This window comes from Oncorhynchus clarkii, chromosome 3 (assembly GCF_045791955.1).
Source record: "Oncorhynchus clarkii lewisi isolate Uvic-CL-2024 chromosome 3, UVic_Ocla_1.0, whole genome shotgun sequence".
NCBI lineage: Eukaryota > Metazoa > Chordata > Actinopteri > Salmoniformes > Salmonidae > Oncorhynchus > Oncorhynchus clarkii.
The window spans coordinates 21,084,578-21,109,165 of NC_092149.1; the positions used below are offsets into that span (position 1 = coordinate 21,084,578).

Here is a 24,588-nt window from a genome sequence, read left to right on the forward strand (position 1 = left end):
CTCTCTGTCTCTCTCTATGTCTCTCGCTCTCTCTCGCTCTCTCTGTCTCTCTCCGTCTCTCTCTCTTGCTCTCTCTCTGTCTCTCTCTCTCGCTCTCCATCACTCTCTATCGGTCTCTCTCGCTCTCTCTCACTCTCTCTCACTCTCTGTCTCTCTCGCTCTCTCTCTGTCTCTCTCTCGCTCTCTCTCTGTCTCTCTCTCGCTCTCTCTCGCTCTCTCTCACTCTCTCTCGCTCTCTCTGTCTCTCTCTCTCTCGCTCTCTCTCTATCTCTCCCTCTCGCTCTCTCTCTTGCTCTCTCTCTGTCTCTCTCTCACTCTCTCTCTGTCTCTCTATCTCTCTCTCTCGCTCTCTCTCTGTCTCTCTCACTCTCTATCGGTCTCTCTCGCTGTCTCTCTGTCTCTCTCTCGCTCTCTCACTGTCTCTCTCTGTCTCTCTCTCTGTCTCTCTCTCGCTCTCTCTCTGTCTCTCTCTCGCTCTCTCTCACTCTCTCTCGCTCTCTCTGTCTCTCTCTCTCTCTCGCTATCTCTCTATCTCTCCTTCTCGCTCTCTCTCTTGCTCTCTCTCTGTCTCTCTCTCACTCTCTCTCTGTCTCTCTATCTCTCTCTCTCGCTCTCTCTCTCTGTCTCTCGCACTCTCTATCGGTCTCTCTCGCTGTCTCTCTGTCTCTCACTCGCTCTCTCTCTGTGTCTCTCTCGCTCTCTCTCTGTCTCTCTCTCGCTCTCTCTCTGTCTCTCTCTCGCTCTCTCTCTGTCTCTCTCTCGCTCTCTCTCGCTCTCTCGCACTCTCTGTCTCTCTCTCTATCTCTCTCTCTCGCTCTCTTTCTTTCTCTCTCTCTGTCTCTCTCTAGCTCTCTCTCTGTCTCTCTCGCTCTCTCTTGCTCTCTCTCTCTCTCTCGCTCTCTCTCGGTCTTTCTCGCTCTCTCTCTGTCTCTCTCTCGCTCTCTGTCACTCTCTCGCTCTCTCTCTCTGTCTCTCGCTCTCTCTCTGTCTCTCTCAATTCAATTCAAGGGGCTTTATTGGCTCTCTCTCTCTCTGTCTCTCTCTTTCGCTCTCTCTCACTCTCTCTCGCTCTCTCTCTATCTCTCTCTCTCGCTCTCTCTCTCGCTCTCTCTCTTGCTCTCTCTCTGTCTCTCTCACGCTCTCTCTCTGTCTCTCTCGCTCTCTGTCTCTCTCTCTTGCTCTCTCTCTGTCTCTCTCACTCTCTATCGGTCTCTCTCGCTGTCTCTCTGTCTCTCTCTCTCGCTCTCTCTCTCTGTCTCTCTCTCGCTCTCTCTCTGACTCTCTCTCGCTGTCTCTCTGTCTCCCTCTCTCGCTCTCTCTCTGTCTCCCTCTCTCGCTCTCTCTCTGTCTCTCTCTCGCTCTCTCTCTGACTCTCTCTCGCTCTCTCTGTCTCTCTCTCTGTCTCTCGCTCTCTCTTGCTCTCTCTGTCTCTCACTCTTGCTCTCTCTCTGTCTCTCTCAGTCTCTCTCGCTCTCTCTCTGTCTCTCTCAGTCTCTCTCGCTCTCTTGCTGTCTCTCTCTCGGCTCTCTCTCTGTCTCTTTCTGTCTCTCTCTCAATCTCTCTCGCTCTCTCTCACTCTCTCGCTCTCTGTCTCTCTCGCTCTCTCTCTGTCTCTCTCTCGCTCTTTCTCGCTCTCTCTGTCTCTCGCTCTTGCTCTCTCTCTGTCTCTCTCTCTCTCTCTCTGTCTCTCTCACTCTCTATCGGTCTCTCTCGCTTTCTCTCTGTCTCTCACTCTCTCTCTGTCTCTCTCTCGCTCTCTCGCTCTCTCTCTCTGTCTCTCTCTCTCTCGCTCTCTCTCACTCTCTCTCGCTCTCTCTCTATCTCTCTCTCTCGCTCTCTCTCTCGCTCTCTCTCTTGCTCTCTCTCTGTCTCTCTCACGCTCTCTCTCTGTCTCTCTCGCTATCTGTCTCTCTCTCTTGCTCTCTCTCTGTCTCTCTCACTCTCTATCGGTCTCTCTCGCTGTCTCTCTGTCTCTCTCTCTCGCTCTCTCTCTGTCTCTCTCTCGCTCTCTCTCTGACTCTCTCTCGCTCTCTCTTTCTCTCTCTGTCTCTCTCTCTGTCTCTCGCTCTCTCTTGCTCTCTCTGTCTCTCTCTCTTGCTCTCTCTCTGTCTCTCTGTCTCTCTCGCTCTCTCGCTGTCTCTCACTCGCTCTCTCTCTGTCTCTTTCTGTCTCTCTCTCACTCTCTCTGGCTCTCTCTCTGTCTCTCTCTCGCTCTCTCTCTCTCTCTCACTCTCTCTCGCTCTCTCTCTATCTCTCACTCTCGCTCTCTCTCTTGCTCTCTCTCTTTCTCTCTCTCACTCTCTCTGTCTCTCTTGCTCTCTCTCTCTGTCTCTCTCGGTCTCTCTCGCTCTCTCGGTCTCTCTCGCTCTCTCTCTGACTCTCTCTCGCTCTCTCTGTCTCTCTCTCTCTGTCTCTCTCTATGTCTCTCGCTCTCTCTCGCTCTCTCTGTCTCTCTCTGTCTCTCTCTCTTGCTCTCTCTCTGTCTCTCTCTCTCGCTCTCTCACTCTCTATCGGTCTCTCTCGCTCTCTCTCATTCTCTCTCACTCTCTGTCTCTCTCGCTCTCTCTCTGTCTCTCTCTCGCTCTCTCTCTGTCTCTCTCTCGCTCTCTCTCGCTCTCTCTCACTCTCTCTCGCTCTCTCTGTCTCTCTCTCGCTCTCTCTCTATCTCTCCCTCTCGCTCTCTCTCTATCTCTCCCTCTCGCTCTCTCTCTGTCTCTCTCTCACTCTCTCTCTGTCTCTCTATCTCTCTCTCTCGCTCTCTCTCTGTCTCTCTCACTCTCTATCGGTCTCTCTCGCTGTCTCTCTGTCTCTCTCTCGCTCTCTCTCTGTCTCTCTCTGTCTCTCTCTCTGTCTCTCTCTCGCTCTCTCTCTGTCTCTCTCTCGCTCTCTCTCACTCTCTCTCGCTCTCTCTGTCTCTCTCTCTCTCTCGCTCTCTCTCTATCTCTCCCTCTCGCTCTCTCTCTTGCTCTCTCTCTGTCTCTCTCTCACTCTCTCTCTGTCTATCTATCTCTCTCTCTCGCTCTCTCTCTCTCTGTCTCTCTCACTCTCTATCGGTCTCTCTCGCTGTCTCTCTGTCTCTCTCTCGCTCTCTCTCTGTCTCTCTCTCGCTCTCTCTTTGTCTCTCTCTCGCTCTCTCTCTGTCTCTCTCTCGCTCTCTCTCTGTCTCTCTCTCGCTCTCTCTCGCTCTCTCGCTCTCTCTGTCTCTATCTCTCTCTATCGCTCTCTCTCTTTCTCTCTCTCTGTCTCTCTCGCTCTCTCTCTGTCTCTCTCGCTCTCTCTTGCTCTCTCTCTGTCTCTCTCGCTCTCTCTCGGTCTTTCTCGCTCTCTCTCTGTCTCTCTCTCTCGCTCTCTGTCACTCTCTCGCTCTCTCTCTCTGTCTCTCTCTCGCTCTCTCTCTGTCTCTCTCAATTCAATTCAAGGGGCTTTATTGGCTCTCTCTCTCTCTCGCTCTCTCTCTCTGTCTCTCTCTCTCTCGCTCTCTATCTCTCTCTCTCGCTCTCTCTCTCGCTCTCTCTCTTGCTCTCTCTCTGTCTCTCTCACGCTCTCTCTCTGTCTCTCTCGCTCTCTGTCTCTCTCTCTTGCTCTCTCTCTGTCTCTCTCACTCTCTATCGGTCTCTCTCGCTGTCTCTCTGTCTCTCTCTCTCGCTCTCTCTCTGTCTCGATCTCGCTCTCTCTCTGACTCTCTCTCGCTGTCTCTCTGTCTCCCTCTATCGCTCTCTCTCTGTCTCTCTCTCGCTCTCTCTCTGACTCTCTCTCGCTCTCTCTTGCTCTCTCTGTCTCTCTCTCTTGCTCTCTCTCTGTCTCTCTGTCTCTCTCGCTCTCTCTCTGTCTCTCTCAGTCTCTCTCGCTCTCTTGCTGTCTCTCTCTCGCTCTCTCTCTGTCTCTTTCTGTCTCTCTCTCACTCTCTCTCGCTCTCTCTCACTCTCTCGCTCTCTGTCTCTCTCGCTCTCTCTCTGTCTCTCTCTCGCTCTCTCTCGCTCTCTCTGTCTCTCGCTCTTGCTCTCTCTCTGTCTCTCTCTCTCTCTCTCTGTCTCTCTCACTCTCTATCGGTCTCTCTCGCTGTCTCTCTGTCTCTCACTCTCTCTCTGTCTCTCTCTCGCTCTCTCGCTCTCTCTCTCTGTCTCTCTCTCTCTCGCTCTCTCTCACTCTCTCTCGCTCTCTCAAATTCAAATTCAAATTCAAATTCAAGCTGCTTTATTGGCATGAAAAACATTGTGTCAATATTGCCAAAGCAACAATGTATACAATATACATTGTAACAAAATTGTAAATGATAGCAAATAATAATATAAAATGGTAGTAAATAATAATACAAAAATAAATACAATAAAATGGTAACAGTCTACAGTAAACATTAATAATTATAGTAATAACAATAATAGTAATAATAAGTAAGTTACTGTTTACTATGCAGATGTTATTATTCAGTGTCCCTCAGGCTATGGCAGGAAAATACATATTTGGCTGCAAGAGGAGCCATTGCTCCTTCGCCCATGAGTATTCTTAGTTTTTCCTCTGGGTTCAATTTGTAAAAATGTGGAATATATGTAGTCATTTCTGTGAATAATGAATCTCTTTGTGAGGAATATTTATCACAGTAAAGGAGAAAGTGCATCTCTGTCTCTACCTCCCCTGTCATGCAGTGACCACATACACGCTCCTCTTTGGGTAGCCATGTCTTTTTATGCCTGCCGGTTTCTATTGCCAATCGGTGGTCACTCAGCCTGTACTTGGTAAGGATCTGTCTCTGCTTCGTATCTCTGACAGAGTAGAGATAATCAGCCAATTCATATTCTCTGTTTAGGGTCAGATAGCAATTTAGTCGGCTTTGGGATTTTGTTTAGTTTTTCCAGTATTGTAAGTATGATTCCTTTGATTGGTTCATGATTTTGTTTATTGGAATTCTTTCTTTTGAAGCAGTGCTGGTGTCAGCTTGATTGGTGAGGTCCAACACCAGCTGACTGAGAGGGCTCGTTTCTGGGCTCAGCTCTTGGGCTTGAAGTGCTTTAAATTGCAGACTCGAATTTGGACTTGAATTTAGATGTAGCCAAAATTTTAATGATCTTTTCTGTATTTTCATTATTACTGGAAAACGGCCCAATTCTGCCCTACATGCATTAGTTGGTGTATTTCTCTGGACTTGTAGAATTTTCCGACAGAATTCTGCATGTAGGGTTTCAATTGGATGTTTGTCCCACATTTTAAAATCCAGTTTATTGAGTGGCCCCCAAACCTCACTTCCATAAAGTGCTATTGGTAGGATTACACTGTCAAATATTTTAGTCCAAATTCTAATTGGGATGTTGATTTTGAATAATTTCATTTTTATTGCATACATTGCTCTGCGGGCTTTTTCTTTGAGTGCCTTCACTGCCATATTAAAGTTTCCCGATGCAGATATGGTCAGACCAAGGTAGGTGTAATTTTTTGTGTGTTCAATTAAGGTGTTGTTCAGGGTGAATTTACATTTTTGTTTCTGACATCTGGGTTTTTTTTGGAAAATCATGATTTTAGTTTTTTGGAAATTTACTGCCAGGGCCCAATTATGGCAATATTGCTCCAGAATATTAATGTTTTGTTGAAGACCTTCTTTGGTTGGTGATAGAAGTACCAAGTCATCAGCATATAGCAGGTATTTCACCTCTGTGTCAAATAGTGTGAGTCCTGGGGCTGGAGATTGGTCCAACATGTCTGCTAATTCATTGATATAAATGTTGAAAAGATTTGGACTCAAATTGCAGCATTGTCTCACACCTCGACATTGTGAAAAAAATTCTGTTCTTTGGTTTTTGATTTTTATTGCACACTTATTTTCTGTGTACATACATTTTATTAAGTCATACACCTTACCACCAAGCCCACTTTGTAGAATTTTGTAGAATAGCCCTTCGTGCCAAATCGAATCAAATGCTTTTTTAAAGTCAATAAAGCAAGCAAAGATTTTGCCCTCTTTTTTTTGGTGGACGTGTTTATTAATTAGTGTGTGTAAGGTGTATATATGGTCAGTAGTGCGATGGTTAGGGAGAAAGCCAATTTGACATTTACTTATTACATTTTTTTCTTGAAGAAAGGTTTGAATTCTTGAATTCAAAATGCTACAGAAAATCTTTCCCAAGTTACTGTTGACGCAAATTCCCCTGTAATTATTGGGGTCTGATTTGTCTCCACTTTTGTGGATAGGGGAGATGAGCCCCTGGTTCCAGACATCAGGGAAGCAGCCAGAAGTTAAAACCATGTTGAACAATTTAAGCACAGCATTTTGCAACTCAGGTGTGCTGTTTTTCAGCATTTCATTTCTGATGTTGTCTACACCACAAGCCTTTTTTGATTTAATAGATTTTAGCTTTTCATTTAGTTCTTGTTGGGTTATTGGGTAATCTAATGGATTTTGGTTGTTTTTAATGACTGATTCCAGGATGTTCAATTTTTCTTTAATTTCTAATTGGTTCTGGTTTAAGTCTTTTTGTGGGATGTTTTTGTATAGATTATCAAAGTAAGTTTTCCAAATTCCTACATCTTGTATGGCTAATTCTTGTGGCTTTGTTGTGCTTAAATTGTTCCACATGTCCCAGAACTGATTTTGGTCAATTGCGTTTTCAATTTCATCAAGTGTCTTGTTGGTATAATTCAATTTCTTGCATTTCAGTGTTTGTTTATACTGTTTCAGAGTTTCAAAGTATTCATATCGTAGCTCTGGGTTGTTTTGCTGCTTATGTTTTTTGTTTGACATTTGTCTTAGGTGTTTTCTAATTGTTTTACATTCATTATCAAACCATTTGTCAGAAACATTTTGATTTTTGCTTCTGATGTTGCATTGCTTTGGTTTTCTCAAATTTGCTTTCGATGCTGCTTTTTGGAATATGCAGTTGATGTTTTGGGTAGCTGAATTGACACCATCTTTATTGTTTTGGTACTGTGAGTTATTGAAAAACTGTATAGAGTTCATCATTTCATTTGAGTTCAATGTTTCAATGAATGCCTCTGCACTGTTTGGAGCCCATCTGAACGATTGGTTTATGTTGTAAAGTTTATTGGGCTGTTTTTTTGAATGAATATTGCCGGTTAATTTCTTCAGAAACACGTTGATCTGACTGTGATCTGACAATGGTGTCTGTGGTCTGACAGTGAATGCACTAATGGAGGAGGGGTCAATGTCAGTGATGGCATAATCGACTACACTTGTCCCAAGAGCTGAGCAGTAAGTAAACTGACCTAAAGAGTCCCCTCTGATTCTACCATTAAGCATGTACAGGCCTAAGGCTCGACAGAGATGTACTAACTCTTTTCCATTTTTGTTCAGTATTTGGTCAGGACTGTTTCTATTATTTATAATAGGGCTACTGTACAAGGAGGGGTGTCCAAATATGTGGTGGTTACCTCCCGCATCAGTGTAGTCAGGCTCAGAACCTGTTCTTGCATTGAAATCTCCACAAAGAAGCACTTTACCCTGCGCCTGAAATGTAATGATTTCTGTCTGGAGATTGTCAAAAAACTGATCATCATAATATGATGAATCTGAAGGAGGAGCATAAGCTGCACATATGTATACATCATTGTCACAATAGATTGTACCTTTGTTAAGTTTTAGCCAAATGTGAGTGGTACCTTTTTTCATTTCATTCAGTGCTAAGTCCTGCTTATGCCAAATGATGATTCCACCTGAGTCTCGGCCCCGTTTAACATTTTTATGTTTGATTGATGGTAGTAAACTTTCTCTATAGCCTGAGGGACACTGAGTATCTATGTCTCCACGACACCATGTTTCCAGTAGGATTATGATGTCCTGTCCCTTGATGTTTTTAATCAATTCTGGATTAGTTGTTTTATAACCAAAATGTGAAGAGTATAGGCCCTGGATATTCCAAGAGCTGATAGTTAATGATCTCATTTATAATAAGTGATATTCACTGGTTTGAGTAAAGTACATCGAAAAAAACAAAAAAAATAAAATACTATATATATATATATATATATATACACATATACATATATACATATACATACACATACATACATATACATACACATATACATACATATATACATATACATATACATATACATATACATACACATACACATACATACACATACATACATACACATACATATACACACATACATACATACATACATACACACACACACACACACACACACACACACACTCTCTCTCTATCTCTCTCTCTCGCTCTCTCTCTCGCTCTCTCTCTTGCTCTCTCTCTGTCTCTCTCACGCTCTCTCTCTGTCTCTCTCGCTATCTGTCTCTCTCTCTTGCTCTCTCTCTGTCTCTCTCACTCTCTATCGGTCTCTCTCGCTGTCTCTCTGTCTCTCTCTCGCTCTCTCTCTGTCTCTCTCTGTCTCTCTCTCGCTCTTTCTCTGTCTCTCTCTCGCTCTCTCTCACTCTCTCTCGCTCTCTCTGTCTCTCTCTCTCGCTCTCTCTCTATCTCTCCCTCTCGCTCTCTCTCTTGCTCTCTCTCTGTCTCTCTCTCACTCTCTCTCTGTCTCTCTATCTCTCTCTCTCGCTCTCTCTCTCTGTCTCTCTATCTCTCTCTCTCGCTCTCTCTCTCTGTCTCTCTCACTCTCTCTCTGTCTCTCTATCTCTCTCTCTCTCTCGCTCTCTCTCTATCTCTCCCTCTCGCTCTCTCTCTTGCTCTCTCTCTGTCTCTCTCAGTATCTCTCGCTCTCTCGCTGTCTCTCTCTCGCTCTCTCTCTGTCTCTTTCTGTCTCTCTCTCACTCTCTCTGGCTCTCTCTCTGTCTCTCTCTCGCTCTCTCTCTCTCTCTCACTCTCTCTCGCTCTCTCTCTATCTCTCACTCTCGCTCTCTCTCTTGCTCTCTCTCTTTCTCTCTCTCACTCTCTCTGTCTCTCTTGCTCTCTCTCTCTGTCTCTCTCGGTCTCTCTCGATCTCTCGGTCTCTCTCGCTCTCTCTCTGACTCTCTCTCGCTCTCTCTGTCTCTCTCTCTCTCTGTCTCTCTCTATGTCTCTCGCTCTCTCTCGCTCTCTCTGTCTCTCTCTGTCTCTCTCTCTTGCTCTCTCTCTGTCTCTCTCTCTCGCTCTCTCACTCTCTATCGGTCTCTCTCGCTCTCTCTCACTCTCTCTCACTCTCTGTCTCTCTCGCTCTCTCTCTGTCTCTCTCGCTCTCTCTCTGTCTCTCTCGCTCTCTCTCTGTCTCTCTCTCGCTCTCTCTCGCTCTCTCTCACTCTCTCTCGCTCTCTCTGTCTCTCTCTCTCGCTCTCTCTCTATCTCTCCCTCTCGCTCTCTCTCTTGCTCTCTCTCTGTCTCTCTCTCACTCTCTCTCTGTCTCTCTATCTCTCTCTCTCGCTCTCTCTCTCTGTCTCTCTATCTCTCTCTCTCGCTCTCTCTCTCTGTCTCTCTCACTCTCTATCGGTCTCTCTCGCTGTCTCTCTGTCTCTCTCTCGCTCTCTCTCTGTCTCTCTCTCGCTCTCTCTCGCTCTCTCGCTCTCTCTGTCTCTCTCTCTATCTCTCTCTCTTGCTCTCTCTCTTTCTCTCTCTCTGTCTCTCTCTAGCTCTCTCTCTGTCTCTCTCGCTCTCTCTTGCTCTCTCTCTGTCTCTCTCGCTCTCTCTCGGTCTTTCTCGCTCTCTCTCTGTCTCTCTCTCGCTCTCTGTCACTCTCTCGCTCTCTCTCTCTGTCTCTCTCTCGCTCTCTCTCTGTCTCTCTCAATTCAATTCAAGGGGCTTTATTGGCATGGGAAACGTGTTAACATTGCCAAAGCAAGTGAGGTAGATAATATACAAAAGTGAAATAAACAGTAAAAATTAACAGTAAACATTACACATACAGAAACTTAAAAACAATAAAGACATTACAAATGTCATATTATTTATATATACAGTGTTGTAACAATGTACAAATGGTTAAAGTACACTCTCTCTCTTGCTCTCTCTCTGTCTCTCTCTCGCTCTCTGTTTCTCTCTCTCTCTCTCCCTCTTTCATTCCCCCCAGGTTGGTTAGTGTGTGTTTAAGGGGATGCAGCGTCTAAACAGGATCCAGTCCATTGTGTTTGAGACAGCCTACAACACCAATGAGAACCTGCTCATCTGTTTCTGACAGTCCTCCATGAGATCAGACAGCACCTCCAACCTGGAGGGGTCATCAAATGGATGAGTTCAAGGTACCACTCAGCTGTGTGTGTGTGTGAGCGAGACATACAAACATACAGTAGAACACATGTATTATTGGTTGTCCTTATAAAGCCACCCCCCCCCCCCCCACACACACACACACACACACATGTTCTAATACACACACATTCTAACACCACACACCCAATGCCAGCCAGCAAGGATTGCCACTTTCTCATACAGTACATCTCCATTAAACTTTTCTTAATCTAAGTGGCCTGTTTCATATTTTTCAATAAATAGTGATTTATGCTGGTTGCTAGGGAACAAGTGATACTCTGCTGTACACTCATTTATCATGACCGTGACCTTTCACTTCCTCTCACTTTCTTTCTCTCTTTCTCCCCTCCCTGCACACCGTTCTCCCTTTTCTCTATATATATTTATCTCCCTCCCTCTTTCTCTCTCTACTCTCCTACTCGCTCCCTCTCTTCCCTCTATCTCTCTCTCTCTCCCTCCCTCTTTCTCTCTCTACTCTCCTACTCGCTCCCTCTCTTCCCTCCATCTCTCTCTCTTTCTCTCTCTACTCTCCTACTCGCTCCCTCTCTTCCCTCTATCTCTCTCTCCCTCCCTCTTTCTCTCTCTACTCTCCTACTCGCTCCCTCTCTTCCCTCCATCTCTCTCTCCCTCCCTCTTTCTCTCTCTTCTCTCCTACTCGCTCCCTCTCTTCCCTCCATCTCTCTCTCCCTCCCTCTTTCTCTCTCTACTCTCCTACTCGCTCCCTCTCTTCCCTCCATCTCTCTCTCCCTCCCTCTTTCTCTCTCTACTCTCCTACTCGCTCCCTCTCTTCCCTCCATCTCTCTCTCCCTCCCTCTTTCTCTCTCTACTCTCCTACTCGCTCCCTCTCTTCCCTCCATCTCTCTCTCCCTCCCTCTTTCTCTCTCTACTCTCCTACTCGCTCCCTCCCTTCCCTCCATCTCTCTCTCCCTCCCTCTTCCTCTCTCTTCTCTCCTACTCGCTCCCTCCCTTCCCTCCATCTCTCTCTCCCTCCCTCTTTCTCTCTCTTCTCTCCTACTCGCTCCCTCTCTTCCCTCCATCTCTCTCTCCCTCCCTCTTTCTCTCTCTTCTCTCCTACTCGCTCCTTCTCTTCCCTCCATCTCTCTGTCTCTCCCTCCCTCTGTAGATAGTGTATGTAGATCCTATGAAGGCCCTGGCAGCAGAGATGACGAACTACTTCAGTAAGCAGATGGAGCCACTGGACATTGCTGTCAAAGAGCTCACTGGAGACATGCAGCTAACTAAAGGGGAGATTCTGCGTACACAGGTACTGTACAAACACACACGGGTGCGCACGCACGCACACAGTTTCTGCGTAGGCTTTCCCTATGCTCAGTTGGTCCAGAGTGGAGTTGTGTTCTGCCTCACAACTGTTCTCTAGCGCCTCTCAGTGGTTGGCTCTCAGCTCGGCTCTCTGGATTACAGTAGCTCTGTACACCTCTTCACACTGAGCATGTTTACTTGCACTAATAAATCGATATTAAACGGATTATGACAGTAGGTCGGTTATGGCAAATGTCATGTAAACACTTTACTCTGCTTATTTTAAATGGCGTTAGGTCAAAATCATATTAAGCATACGCCGATATAAACACCTGGTGTTCTGAACAATTTTTTGAATTATTAGGACATTAATTATTAACAACTTAATCAAAGTTATAGCAGTGTATTTTAAAATGATTTTGCAAGAGTAATGTGACTGTTTTTTTGGCGGTAGTAGTGTAAGCTCACAGTCATTGGCGCAGTGTAAACTTTTGCTCTGGAGTGATGAATCACACTTCACCATCTGGCAGTCCGACGGATAAATCTGGATTTGCCGGATGCCAGGAGAACGCTAACTGCCCGAATGCAGTGCCAACTGTAAAGTTTGGTGGAGGAGGAATATAATGGTCTGGGGCTGTTTTTCATGGTTCGAGCTAGGGGCCTTAGTTCCATTGAGGGGAAGTCTTAATGCTAAAGCTTAAAATTACATTCTAAATGATTCTGTGCTTCCAACTTTGTGGCAACAGTTTGGGGAAGGTCCTTTCCTGTCAGCATGACAATGTCCTATCAGCACAAAGCGAGGTCCATACAGAAATGGTTTGTCGAGATCGGTGTGGAAGAACTTGACTGGCCTGCACAGAGCCCTGACCTCAACCCCATCGAACACCTTTGGGATGAACTGGAACGCCGACTGCGAGCCAGGCCTAATGCCCAACATCAGTGCCCGACTTCACTAATGCTTTTGTGGCTGTATGGAAGCAAGTCCCCACAGCAATGTTACAACATCTAGTGTAAAGCCTTCCCAGGCAAGTGGAGGCTGTTATAGCAGCAAAGGGGGGACCAACTCCATATTAATGCCCATTATTTTGGAATGAGATGTTCGACAAGCAGGTGTCCACATACTTTTAATCAAGTAGTGTATGTTTGCATTCATCTACATGCCAACAGTGCTCAACAATTAATCATAACCATTATAGATAACTAATTACCAAATTGCCTAATATAAACTCAGCAAAAAAAGAAACGTCCTCTCACTGTCAACTGCGTTTATTTTCAGAAAACTTATTTGTATGAACACAACAAGATTCAACAACTGAGGCATAAACTGAATAAGTTCCACAGACATGTGACTAACATAAATTGAATAATGTGACCCTGAACAAAGGGGTGGTCAAAATCAAAAGTAGCAGTCAGTATCTGGTGTGGCCACCAGCTGCATTAAGTACTGCAGTGCATCTCCTCCTCATGGACTGCACCAGATTTGGAAATTCTTGCTGAGAGATGTTACCCAACTCTTCCACTAATTCCTTCGACGATAAACGTGAATCCGACCATCACCCTTGGTGAAACAAAACCGCGACTCGTCGGTGAAGAGCACTTTTTGCCAGTCCTGTCTGGTCCAGCGACGGTGGGTTTGTGCCCATAGGCGACGTTGTTGCCAGTGATGTCTGGTGACGACCTGCCTTACAACAGGCCTACAAGCCCTCTGCCCAGCCTCTCTCAGCCTATTGCGGACATTCCGAGCGCTGATGGAGGGATTGTGCATTCCTGGTGTAACTCGGGCAGTTGTTGTTCCCATCCTGTACCTGTCCCGCAGGAGTGATGTTCAGATGTACCAATCCTGTGCAGGTGTTGTTACACGTCTGCCACTGCGAGGACGATCAGATGTCCATCCTGTCTCCCTGTAGCGCTGTCTTAGGTGTCTCACAGTACGGACATTGCAATTTTATTGCCCTGGCCACATCCGCAGTCTTCATGCCTCCTTGCAGCATGCCTAAGGCACGTTCACACAGATGAGCAGGGACGCTGGGCATCTTTATTTTGGTTTTTTTCGGAATCAGTAGAAAGGCCACTTTAGTGTCCTAAGTTTTCATAACTGTGACCTTAATTGCCAGCCGTCTGTAAGCTGTTAGTGTCTTAACGACCGTTCCACAGGTGCATTTTCATTAATTGTTTGTGGTTCATTGAACAAGCATATGAAACAGTGTTTAATCCCTTTACAATGAAGATAGCCTAGGCCAGGTATGCCAAATTGGGTTCCCCCAGGGGAACGCGCAATGCCGTCGGTGATATGCCAACTTAAAATGTGTTTCACAATTTTTTTTAAACACTTTTTCATATAGTACAGATATATTTTCCAACTGGGCTATACATTTGGGTGAGGTTTTTTTCTCACCTGAGTAGTCTCGTTTCACTGCCAAAAATAAAATGAAACTGTCATGTGTTCAGCGAAATAACAACACAATGTCAAATACAGGCAGCCTAGTCAAATAATTAACATCCAATCACATTAACCGTTAATCTCTAGCGGGAAACCTTCACTCTTGTGCAGTTAGAAACGAAACATAACAATTTGAAAAATAAACCACTGGAGTTTTTTGAGCGAGAATAAAGATTACTTTTGAGTAGTAAGACATTCATAAAAGCAACAGATACCGTTAATAAGATGGGGCTAGAAGCGTCTTATTTGATGAGCTACCGAGTGGCTAGGACAGGCAAGCCCCAAACTATTGTGGAGGACTTAATTCATCCTGCTGCCGCGGATATGGCTGGGACAATGCTGGGGGAAAAGCCAAAAAACTATACAGCCAATTGCTTCATCAAACAACGCTGTTTCACGACGCATCGGTGACATGGCAGGAGATGTTTTGAAACAATTCCTGCTTCGCATGCAAGTCAGTGAATGCTATGCGTTACAGCTGGATGAGTCAACAGACGTGGCGGGCCTGGCACAGCTCCTGGTATATGTCCGTTACGTTTATGGGGCATCAGTTCAGGAAGACATCCTCTTCTGCAAACCCCTGGAAACCAGGACAACAGGAGAGGATATTTTTAAAGTACCTGACAGCTTTGTGACATCAAATGGATTTTGGTGGTCAAGATGTGTTGGTATCTGTACTGATGGTGCAAAAGCCATGACAGGGAGACATAGTGGAGTGGTAACGCACGTGCAAGCAGTTTCTCCTGACGCCACTTGGGTACACTGCAGCATCCACTGCGAGGCTCTTGCTGCCCATGGAATGCCTGTCCGCTTGAAAGACGTTTTGGACACTACAGTGAAAATGGTTAACTTTGTTAAAGTAAGGCCCCTGATCTCTTGTGTATTTTCTGCATTATGCATTGATATGGGCAGCGCTTTTACAACATACAGAAGTGTGCTGGTTATCAAGGGGTAAAGTATTGACACATTTTTTTTTAGCTGCGAGACTCGCTTAAAGTTGTCTTTAACTGACCGTAATTTTCACTTGTCAGACTGCTTGCATGATGACGAGTTCTTCACACGACTGGTCTATCTGGGTGATGTTTTTTCTCGCCTAAATGATCTGAGCCTAGGATTACAGGGACTCTCCAACTATATTCAATGTGCGGGACAAAATTGAGGCGATTAAGAAGTTGGAGCACTTCTCTGTCTGCATTAACAAGGACAACACACAGGTCTTTCCATCATTGTATGATTTTTTTGTGTGCAAATGAACTCAAGCTTACGGACAATGTCAAATGTGTTATAGCGAAGCACTTGAGTTGGGTGCGAAATTATGCAGGTACTTTCCCGAAATGATGACACAAACAACTGGATTCGTTATCCCTTTCATGCCCTGCCTCCAGTCCACTTACCGATATCTGAATAAGAGAGCCTCATCGAAATTGCAACAAGCGGTTCTGTGAAAATGTTATTTAATCAGAAGCCACTGCCAGATTTCTGGATAGGGCTGCGCTCAGAGTATCCTGCCTTGGCAAATCACTCTGTTAAGACACTGATGCCCTTTGCAACCACGTACCTATGTGAGAGTGGATTCTCGGCCCTCAATAGCATGAAAACGAAATACATGCACAGACTGTGTGGGGAAAATGATTTAAGACTGAGACTCTCTCCAATACAACCCAACATTGCGGAGTTATGTGCATCCTTTCAAGCACACCCTTTAATCTGTGGTGAGTTATTCACAATTTTCGATCAACAAATAAGGTTTTATATGTAAGATGGTTAAATAAAGAGCAAAATTATTGATTATTATATTATTATTTGTGCCCTGGTCCTATAAGAGCAACAAAGTCATTAACCCCGCCCATTTCTACAATTGATCTTCTTAAAATGTGATTTTAAACCTATCCCTTAAACCTAACCTTAACCACACTGCTAAACTTATGCCTAACCCTAACCTTAAATTATGACCAAAAAAATACGTGTTTGAATTTTTTACGATATAGCCAATTTTGACTTTTTGGCTGTTGCAACTAGTGACAACCGCAAAGTAGCCTAAACGGAAATTAGACGGGACGCAATTATTCCAAAACTGCATCTCGTTGTTGGAACACACATTTCCTATACTTAAGTCAACCAGTACATTTTTTCTTTGTAATAAAACAGTCGTCATTTGGCATGGAATGTAGCTTGTGTATCTCATCAGTTAGATCTGTTTTTATAGGCATTTATTTTTGTAGGCCTAACGGCACATGTGTGTAGAGGGAGCAGTCACAAAGCAATTGATTGAGTGAGACACGGAGGGAAAAAGGAATTTAGGGAGAACTGTTTGATGCTTGGCTTGGTTTCTCTTTTGTTATGCTCCACAAATGCTGCAAATGGAAAACTAGAGTCAAAGCAGATGAACATTGTGTAGTGTCTTTGGCTATGCCGGATTAATTGCTAAAACATGCTATTCTATAAAACTATCCGTAATTAATATCACCTGATTGAGCTAATCATGTAAATGTAATTAACTAGAGAGTCGGGCACCACAAAATAATATTTATAGAGCTGTTATCTTCCGAATAAACTCTTAAAGATCTAGTAATATTTTACATCAATAGCAGTCAATATCAATTGTCATCTTACTTCAGTCTCATAATCTGAAAGTTGTAAATTCTTGGTTATCTGCAAGAACCCTGACTAACAAGTTGAATCAGCAATACAAAATTGGGTTGAATTATTTATTTACTAAATACCTAACTAATCACACAGAATTCACATACACATAATTAAATCATAACTTGATTACAAATTACGTCATAAAGGAAAACGTCCCTAGCGGGAGGAACAGATATGACAGCTTGTTACACAAAGGAAAAGGGGCTGGGTTTGAGTGAAAGAGCGGGAGACTGGGGAACAAAGGGAAAAAGCTGTGCTATCATAAATACAGTATCTTATGCATTCTAAATTACCACCCATTTGGAAAAGGAAAATGCAATAAATATTTACTCTGAGCTGCACTTCAGTAGGTTGGTGGTAGATGGAAGACCGTGTGACCAAACCGAGTCCTCTGTCCTTTGAAGAATGTCTCTGGTGGTCACTTGGATAAGTTGTAGTCACGTCGTTGTGTGGTAGATGGGATACTCTGTCTGTTCCTTCCTAACCTGCGTTTGCATACCATTCGCAACCAAAGCTCATGCTGAAGTTGGCTTCGTTCTGTAGTTTTTTTTCTGAACCATTCTGACAAAGGACCGTCATCCTACCTCATTGGAACAGGAAGTTATGTTGTCGTCAAGGGCTTATATAGGAAGGGACAGGAGGGTGTGTTTGAAAAGTTTTATAGCCCTTGTTCCTTCACAGGGGAGGGCCACTGATTGAGCAGCCCTATTTTATGAAAATCCAAATCTCACATTTTAGAAGCTAAAATCACATTTCATCCCTTCACAAATAATTTAATATTCAAACATTTAAATTGAACAACAATTCCATGTGAATCTGATAACTCTGATGTGTAGACTTTCCACTGTAGAGTTTGTCATCTTATCATTGATGAGAATGTCTCAGATGACAACCGAACTGAGATCATATTCATTAAGTACCACCACATATGTTCAATTGTTCAGATTACCAGAATATAGTTCATTTCCCCCCACATTCTGACGTTCCCAGAATCTCTATGTTAACCAAGGGTTTTGCAAATGTAACCTCAGTAGGGTAGAGAGGAAAAAGGGGGGAAGAGGTATTTATGACTGTCATAAACCAACCCCCCAGGCCAACGTCATGACAATTGTCTTCAAAGTAAAACTTAGACCAAGTACACTGAACAAAAATGTAAACGCAATATGCAACAATTTCAAAGATTTTACTGAGTTAAAGTTCATATAAAGAAATCAGTCAATTGAAATAAATGCATTAGGCCATAATCTATTATTTGAAATGACTAGGAATACACGTGACTCGTTTCAGGAAACTAGGTGTATTTCGCGGGTCAATGGCATTTGAACGTAAACTTTTTAAAAAAATAATCTAAATGCGTTTTTTGGCAGAAATGCCTTCTGAAACGTGAATTTTCATCTTCCTTAATAACAAACTTGTATGCCATCTCTAACTCCAAATAAAATGGTTATATTATTAGCCTAGTTGGTTTCGCCACAGAAAAGTTAGCAACTTTCCCGACGGCCATGATTGGCTGAGATTATAAGTGGGCTGGACATGCAGAGAGATGTTTTCAGATGAATCCGCCATATAGCACGTTTCTGTCTATTTGAGCTGGTCAGTATGTGTAGGTAATCCTGTCTAATGCAGCTTTTTAAAAAATGATTGTGTAGTAGAACTGTATGAATGTTGCTCTCCACTTTCTGTAGGACCGAGTTTTGAAATCAGTGGAATTAGAATATGATAACTAAGGAGATGGAGAAAACACCTGTCTCCAGATTACATCTTCAAACTATGGGGCAACCATGGCATCCGTGACAGGGAGAAGCATCCACCAATGATGTATACTGGTAAGGTAGTCTAGCTAGCACACATTTCTAATTTTGACTAAGTCGTTTTCAATTCAAGTTAGTGTACTGTTAGCTAGCTAACGTTACGTGTATGTTCTGACTATTCATATCTCAGAGCCATTTGTTTGCTAGTTATAGCCTAATGTTAGCTAGCTAACATTGAACCTGTTTGGTTAGCTATCTGCTCATGCAGGGTAGTTACCTACCTCATGCAGGGTAGTAACGTCATGAGTTGGGATTATGGTTCATTGTTTACTTAGCTAGCTACATGTCTTAACAAAATACTCCATTATGCAAGTAACCTTTTCAATAGAATGTCACTGTGACAACTGATGATAGATGTAGCTGGTAAATTTGCTCTGGCTATCTACTCCGATTTCAGTCACTCTCATCTGAGTGTGCCAGAGTGCAGAATTCTCAACACTCGTTGAATATGAGCAGTGTCAGATAACATAAAAACAGCCTTAACCAGCTCTGCTAGGGTGAGTAAAATGGTCTGTGAGCTGTTCTCTCATCTGGAAGTAGCTAGCAAGGTAGCCAATGTTAGCCAGTTAGCTTGGGTGCTTGACTGCTGTTTTTAGGACAGAATGCTCGGCTCAATCCTTAAAGGAGATGAGTGGGGCTGAAGCTTAAGAGGGTGTGAACTATGCTGAATGGGTGTAGATAAAGAAGAGCTCTTCTGTAGGTACCAAAACATTCAAAGGCCATTTTCTCAAAAGTGAGGTTGCAAATTTATCAACTTTCAAAGCAGAATTACTTTCCCATTATTCCTCAAATGCAGTGTATGATATACCATTTTGTAGGGACGTGGATCAGGAAACCAGTCAGTATCTGGTGTTAACACCATTTGCCTCATGCAGTTCGACACATCTCCTTCACATAGAGTTGATCAGGCTGTTGATTATGGCCTGTGGAATGTTGTTCTACTCCTCTTCAATGGCTGTGCGAAGTTGCTGGATATTGGTGGAAACTGGAACACGTTGTCGTACGCGTGTCTGGTGAATATGCAGGCCATGGAAGAACTAGGACATTTTCAGCTTCCAGGAATTGTGTACAGATCTGCCCACTGAAGTCGGTTACAACGCCGAACTGCAGCCAGGTCAAGACCCTAGTGAGGACAACGAGCATGCAGATGAGCTTCCCTGAGACGTTTTCTGACCGTTTGTGCAGAAATTCTTTGGCTGTGAACACCCAGTTTCATCAGCTGTCCGGGTGGCTGTTCTCAGACGATCCCGCAGGTGAAGAAGCTTGTTGAGGTCCTGGGGTGGTGTGGTTACACGTGGTCTGTGGCTGTGAGGCCGGTTGGGCGTAATGCCAAATTAGCTAAAACGACGTTGGAGGCGACTTGTAGTAGAAACATGGACATTCAGTTATCTGGCAACATCTCTGGTGGATATTCCTGCAGTCAGCATGCCAATTGCACGCTCCCTCAACTTGCCATCTGTGGCATTGTGTTGTGTGACAAAATCGCACATTTTAGAGTGACATTCATTTATTTTTTTAACAATTTTATTTACAGTTGAAGTTGGAAGTTTACATACACCTTAGCCAAGGACATTTAAACTCAGTTTTTCATGATTCCTGACATTTAATCCTAGTACAAATTCCCTATTTATAGTCAGTTAGGATCACCACTTTATTTTAAGAATGTGAAATGTCGGAATAATAGTAGATTTCTTTCAGATTTAATTTCTTTCATCACATTCCAAGTGGGTCAGAAGTTTAAAAACACTCAATTAGTATTTGGTAGCATTGCCTTTAAATTGTTTAACTTGAGTCAAATGTTTCAGGTAGCCTTCCACAAGCTTCCCACAATAAGTTGGGTGAACTTTGGCCCATTCCTCTTGACAGGGCTGGTGTAACAGAGTCAGGTTTGTAGGCCTCCTTTCTCGCACACGCTTTTTCAGTTCTGCCCACATAGGATTGAGGTCAGGGCTTTGTGATGTCCACTCCAATACCTTGACTTTGTTGCCCTTAAGCCATTTTGCCACAACTTTGGAATTATGCTTGGGGTCATTGTTCATTTGGAAGACCCATTTGCGACCAAACTTCCTGGCTGATGTCTTGAGATGTTGCTTCAATATATCCACATACGTTTCCATCCTCATGATGCCATCTATTTTGTGAAGTGCACCAGTCCCTCCTGCAGCAAAGCACTCCCACAACATGATGCTGTCAACCCCGTGCTTCACGTTTGGGATGGTGTTCTTTGGCTTGTAAGCCTCCCCCTTTTTCATCCAAACATAACAATGGTCATTATGGCCAAACAGTTCTATTTTTGTTTCATCAGACCAGAGGACATTTCACCAAAAAGAAAGAAACCTTGTCCCCATATGCAGTTGCGAACCGTAGTTTTTATGGAGGTTTTGGAGCAGTGGACTCTTCCTTGCTGAGCGGCCTTTCAGGGAGTGTCTATATAGGACTCGTTTTACTGTGGATATAGATACTTTTGTATCTGTTTCCTTCAGCATCTTCACAAGGTCCTTTGCTGCTGTTCATTGATTGATTTGCACTTTTCGCACCAAAGTACGTTCATCTCTAGGAGACAGAACGCATCTCCTTCCTGAGCAGTATGGCGGCTGCGTGGTCCCATGGTGTTTATACTTGCGTACTGTTGTTTGTACAAATGAACGTGGTACTTTCAGGCATTTGGAAATTGCTCCCAAGGATGAACCAGACTTGTGGAGGTCTACAATTTATTTTCTGAGGTCTTGGCTGATTTCTTTTGATTTTCCCATGATGTCAAGCAAAGAGGCACTGAGTTTGAAGGTAGGCCAGGTACACCTCCAATTGACTCAAATGAAGTCAGTTAGCCTATCAGAAGTTTCCCACTGGATTTGTGATACACTGAATTCTAAGTGAAATAATCTGTCTGTAAACAATTGTTGGAAAAATTACTTGTCATGCACAAAGTAGATGTCCTAACCGACTTTCCAAAACTATAGTTTGTTAACAAGAAATGTGTGGTGTGGTTGAAAAACGAGTTTTAATGACTCCAACCTAAATGTATGTTAACTTCTGACAGTTAGGGTCAGGTCACAACACAGACTTCAGTCATACATCTGGAGTCATACATCTGGCATTCTGCAGTGAAGAGTAGGAGACAATATAGTGTCCGTGAATCACATGGAAACGTACACAATTGCAGTATATGTTCTCCCCACTGTATATGAGTCCATTTGGTTCCATTTTCTACATACTTTCTGTTTGTAGTCTAAGTTTACGTTTAAAGGGTTTTTCCATCCCGAAAGTTATATACAGTGGGGAGAACAAGTATTTGAAACACTGCCGATTTTGCAGGTTTTCCTACTTAAAAAAACACTTAGGCCCAAGGATTACAATGGCTGAGAGGTCAGTGTGTGGCTACTTGGTTGACATTATTTTAGGATGGTTTGTGTGTGTTCTTTTGGTCTCCATATCTTATCTCTTTCTCTCCCTCGTCTATACTACCCCCCTCTCCATGTTCCTGATTCCTTGTTCTCGGCAGCCTTAGTTGTATTTGCCATGGTGACTGCAGTAAGTAGTACTGTAAAATACCAAATTCATATCCTGTTTATTGTCCACTGTATTTGTGCCCTTGAAGGTGGTGCTTGTATTTTAACGCGGGGGGAGGGAGAGAAGAGGAGATGCTTTCAACATTACCCAGCAGTACTTTAGTCAACCTCTTTTAAAGTGCTCTCCCAATTCAAAGTGTTCAAATAAGAGCCCAATGCTAGTTACAAAGGCTACTCTGTTTTCTCCAATTAACAAGATGGCTGGATATATTGGAAATGTGATTGGCATGAGTTGAGACTAACTCATATTTGAAAGGCGCCCGTGGTCAGGTTTAACTTGCCACTCACAAAATGAAGATGATGAATATAATGTTGTTATTGAGTAACTAAACCAATTAGATTGCCACTTGTTAGGCTCGTAGTGACATAACCAATCAGATGTTTTCTTTCAATTAAAATGATTAGTCAATTGTCCAATCCGATTTCCAATTGTAACAGCTCCCCAGCAAATCAACCAATTAGGTTGTTTGCCTCGGTGAGTGGCCTGTAAATGAGTTTGTTCTTGTCTTTAATGTATTTGTCCACACCTCTGTCAACCAGGTGTGTATTCTCTCAATGGTAAAATCATGCATATTTCCTGCTACTTCTCCCTTGTTTTATATTCATTTCATTAAGTATATATTTTCATTATTAGTCATTATTTTCCCCAGAGCATTTGACTGTATGTGTGAGTCAACGTTGCGTGTGTGAAACAGAATGAAGAAAAGGAGGATGAATGGGATTTGTGAAGGATGTAGGCTAAACTCCTTCCCATCTAGTGAGCCCCTCACTGATGGAGGGGGGGAGAGGTAGACAGAGAGAGGAAGGACTAGGCTGAAAAGGTTGCCAAGAACAAGCATATCTAGCAAATCCAAAAGAGGATAGTAAGAGCTTAGACTTTAGAGGTTCATAAACCTCCTGGTACTTAAGGATGGTGAGATGAAAGCATAGAGAGAGACCGAGCGAGAGAGAGAGAAATCGAGGGGGAGAGATGTGAATCTTGAGAAATTAGGTCAATACCAGTTAATCAGGAGGTGTGTGTGTGTGTGTGCGTGCATGTGTGCGTGCGTGCATTTGTTTCCTTGTGAGAGAGAGGGCACACACACACTTTTAATGAGGATGGACTGGCAGAGGCTCAACAATATTATCCTTACCCCCTGCATACTCCCACCAACCAGCCTTGCTTCTCTATCTACCCAGACTGTAGAGCTTTGGATGAAACACAATTTCATGAAATGACATTCTGTTTCTGCTAGTGTGGAGTAAGTGTATAGTAAGTGTATTAAAACTCCATTAACTCCATTAAAGTTCACAGGTACTATAAAGTTAGCTCTCTGGAGACCTCAGGGTAAATAAGCAGGATTTTTTTACATGATCCTCATACATTTTTGTAATCTGAAACAACTTTCTAACAGACCTTACTATTTATCCCCTCCCACAGACATATCACACCAGTGTTTGTTTCTCACTGTTTGCTTATGTGTGACATCGTTGCTGTAGTTCGATACAGAGAAGATTAGCATTCCTACAATATTATTCTGTTGAAATGTAATTTGATCTCTGGGAAATTAAGCTAATTGATAACTTACTTTATATGTACATACTGTATTCTCCTCAGCTCATCCTACATAATTACTGCTGTACATACGTTCCTTGTAGTAGTATTGTACTGTTGAGAACTTACTGCACTGCTGGAGCTAGAAACACCACCATTTCCCTGCACCTGCTTTAACATCTGCTGGTCTGTGTACGCAACAAATAAACAATGTTTTGATTTATGGGTCTGCTGTTGTCACAACTCCCATTAAAAACATACAGTGTACATCCACTGCATGTTTTTAATAGGAGTTGTGTGTGTATATATATATATATATATATATATATATATATATATATATATAAATATATATATATACACGCACACACAGATACATTTGTAGCCTTGACAAGCTATTAGTCGTTCACTTACAGTATGAAAGCAGTGAAACAATTCTACCTTCTTACCTTTCCCTCCTCGCAAACCCCCTCTCTCTCTCTGGCACCGATAGTTACCATGGTAACAGTCAATGGGCTTGGAGTGGCTCCTAGCTGGCAGACATGCCAGTGTGCGGGTGGGTGGGTGAATGGGCAGTGGGCGTGCTGGTTCTCCTAGTCCCTCAGTCCAGAGAGTAAATATTAACTTAATGACAGAGTGGCCCCCTGGTGCTCTGCTCCACAGACAGAAAGACACGCACCCACAGACAGACAGACCGTCAGACAGTCAGTCAGACAGGTAATTAGTAGATAAGTGGTAGTGTGGGAAGACCTTGCCATGCCCCTTAGTTCCACATGGCTGCACACATCACTGTTACCACGCTGGGTAGAGCTCCCCTTGTTAACATGGAGCTGGGGCTGAGTCACATTACATAGCAATATAGGGTCGGTTTCTCAGACACACATTAGGCGTAGTCCTAGACTAAAATGCTTTTTCAATGGAGATTCTCCATTCAGTATGATTTTTGTTTAGGGCTTAATCCGCGTTCAAGAACACCGCTCCGTGTGTTCCAGAATTGTTCTGATCCACTGGGTGCACGTTGGGTCGAGCCCCACTCATCCTATGGCTGCGTCTGACCACCACAGACGAGCTGCAACTTGCACATCAGAACAGTTCTAAGGACACTATTTCTACGTGATCATCATGGAACGTTGATTTGAATGTGGATGTCCATTCTAGAAATTGTAAATGTTCTATAATGGAA

At 43.5% G+C, this 24,588-nt stretch overlaps 1 pseudogene; it reads left to right on the plus strand.

Annotated features, from left to right (window-relative positions):
* The window catches only part of LOC139385148 (activating signal cointegrator 1 complex subunit 3-like), a 175,375-nt pseudogene that overhangs the window by 71,336 nt on the left and 79,451 nt on the right, over positions 1-24,588 (plus strand).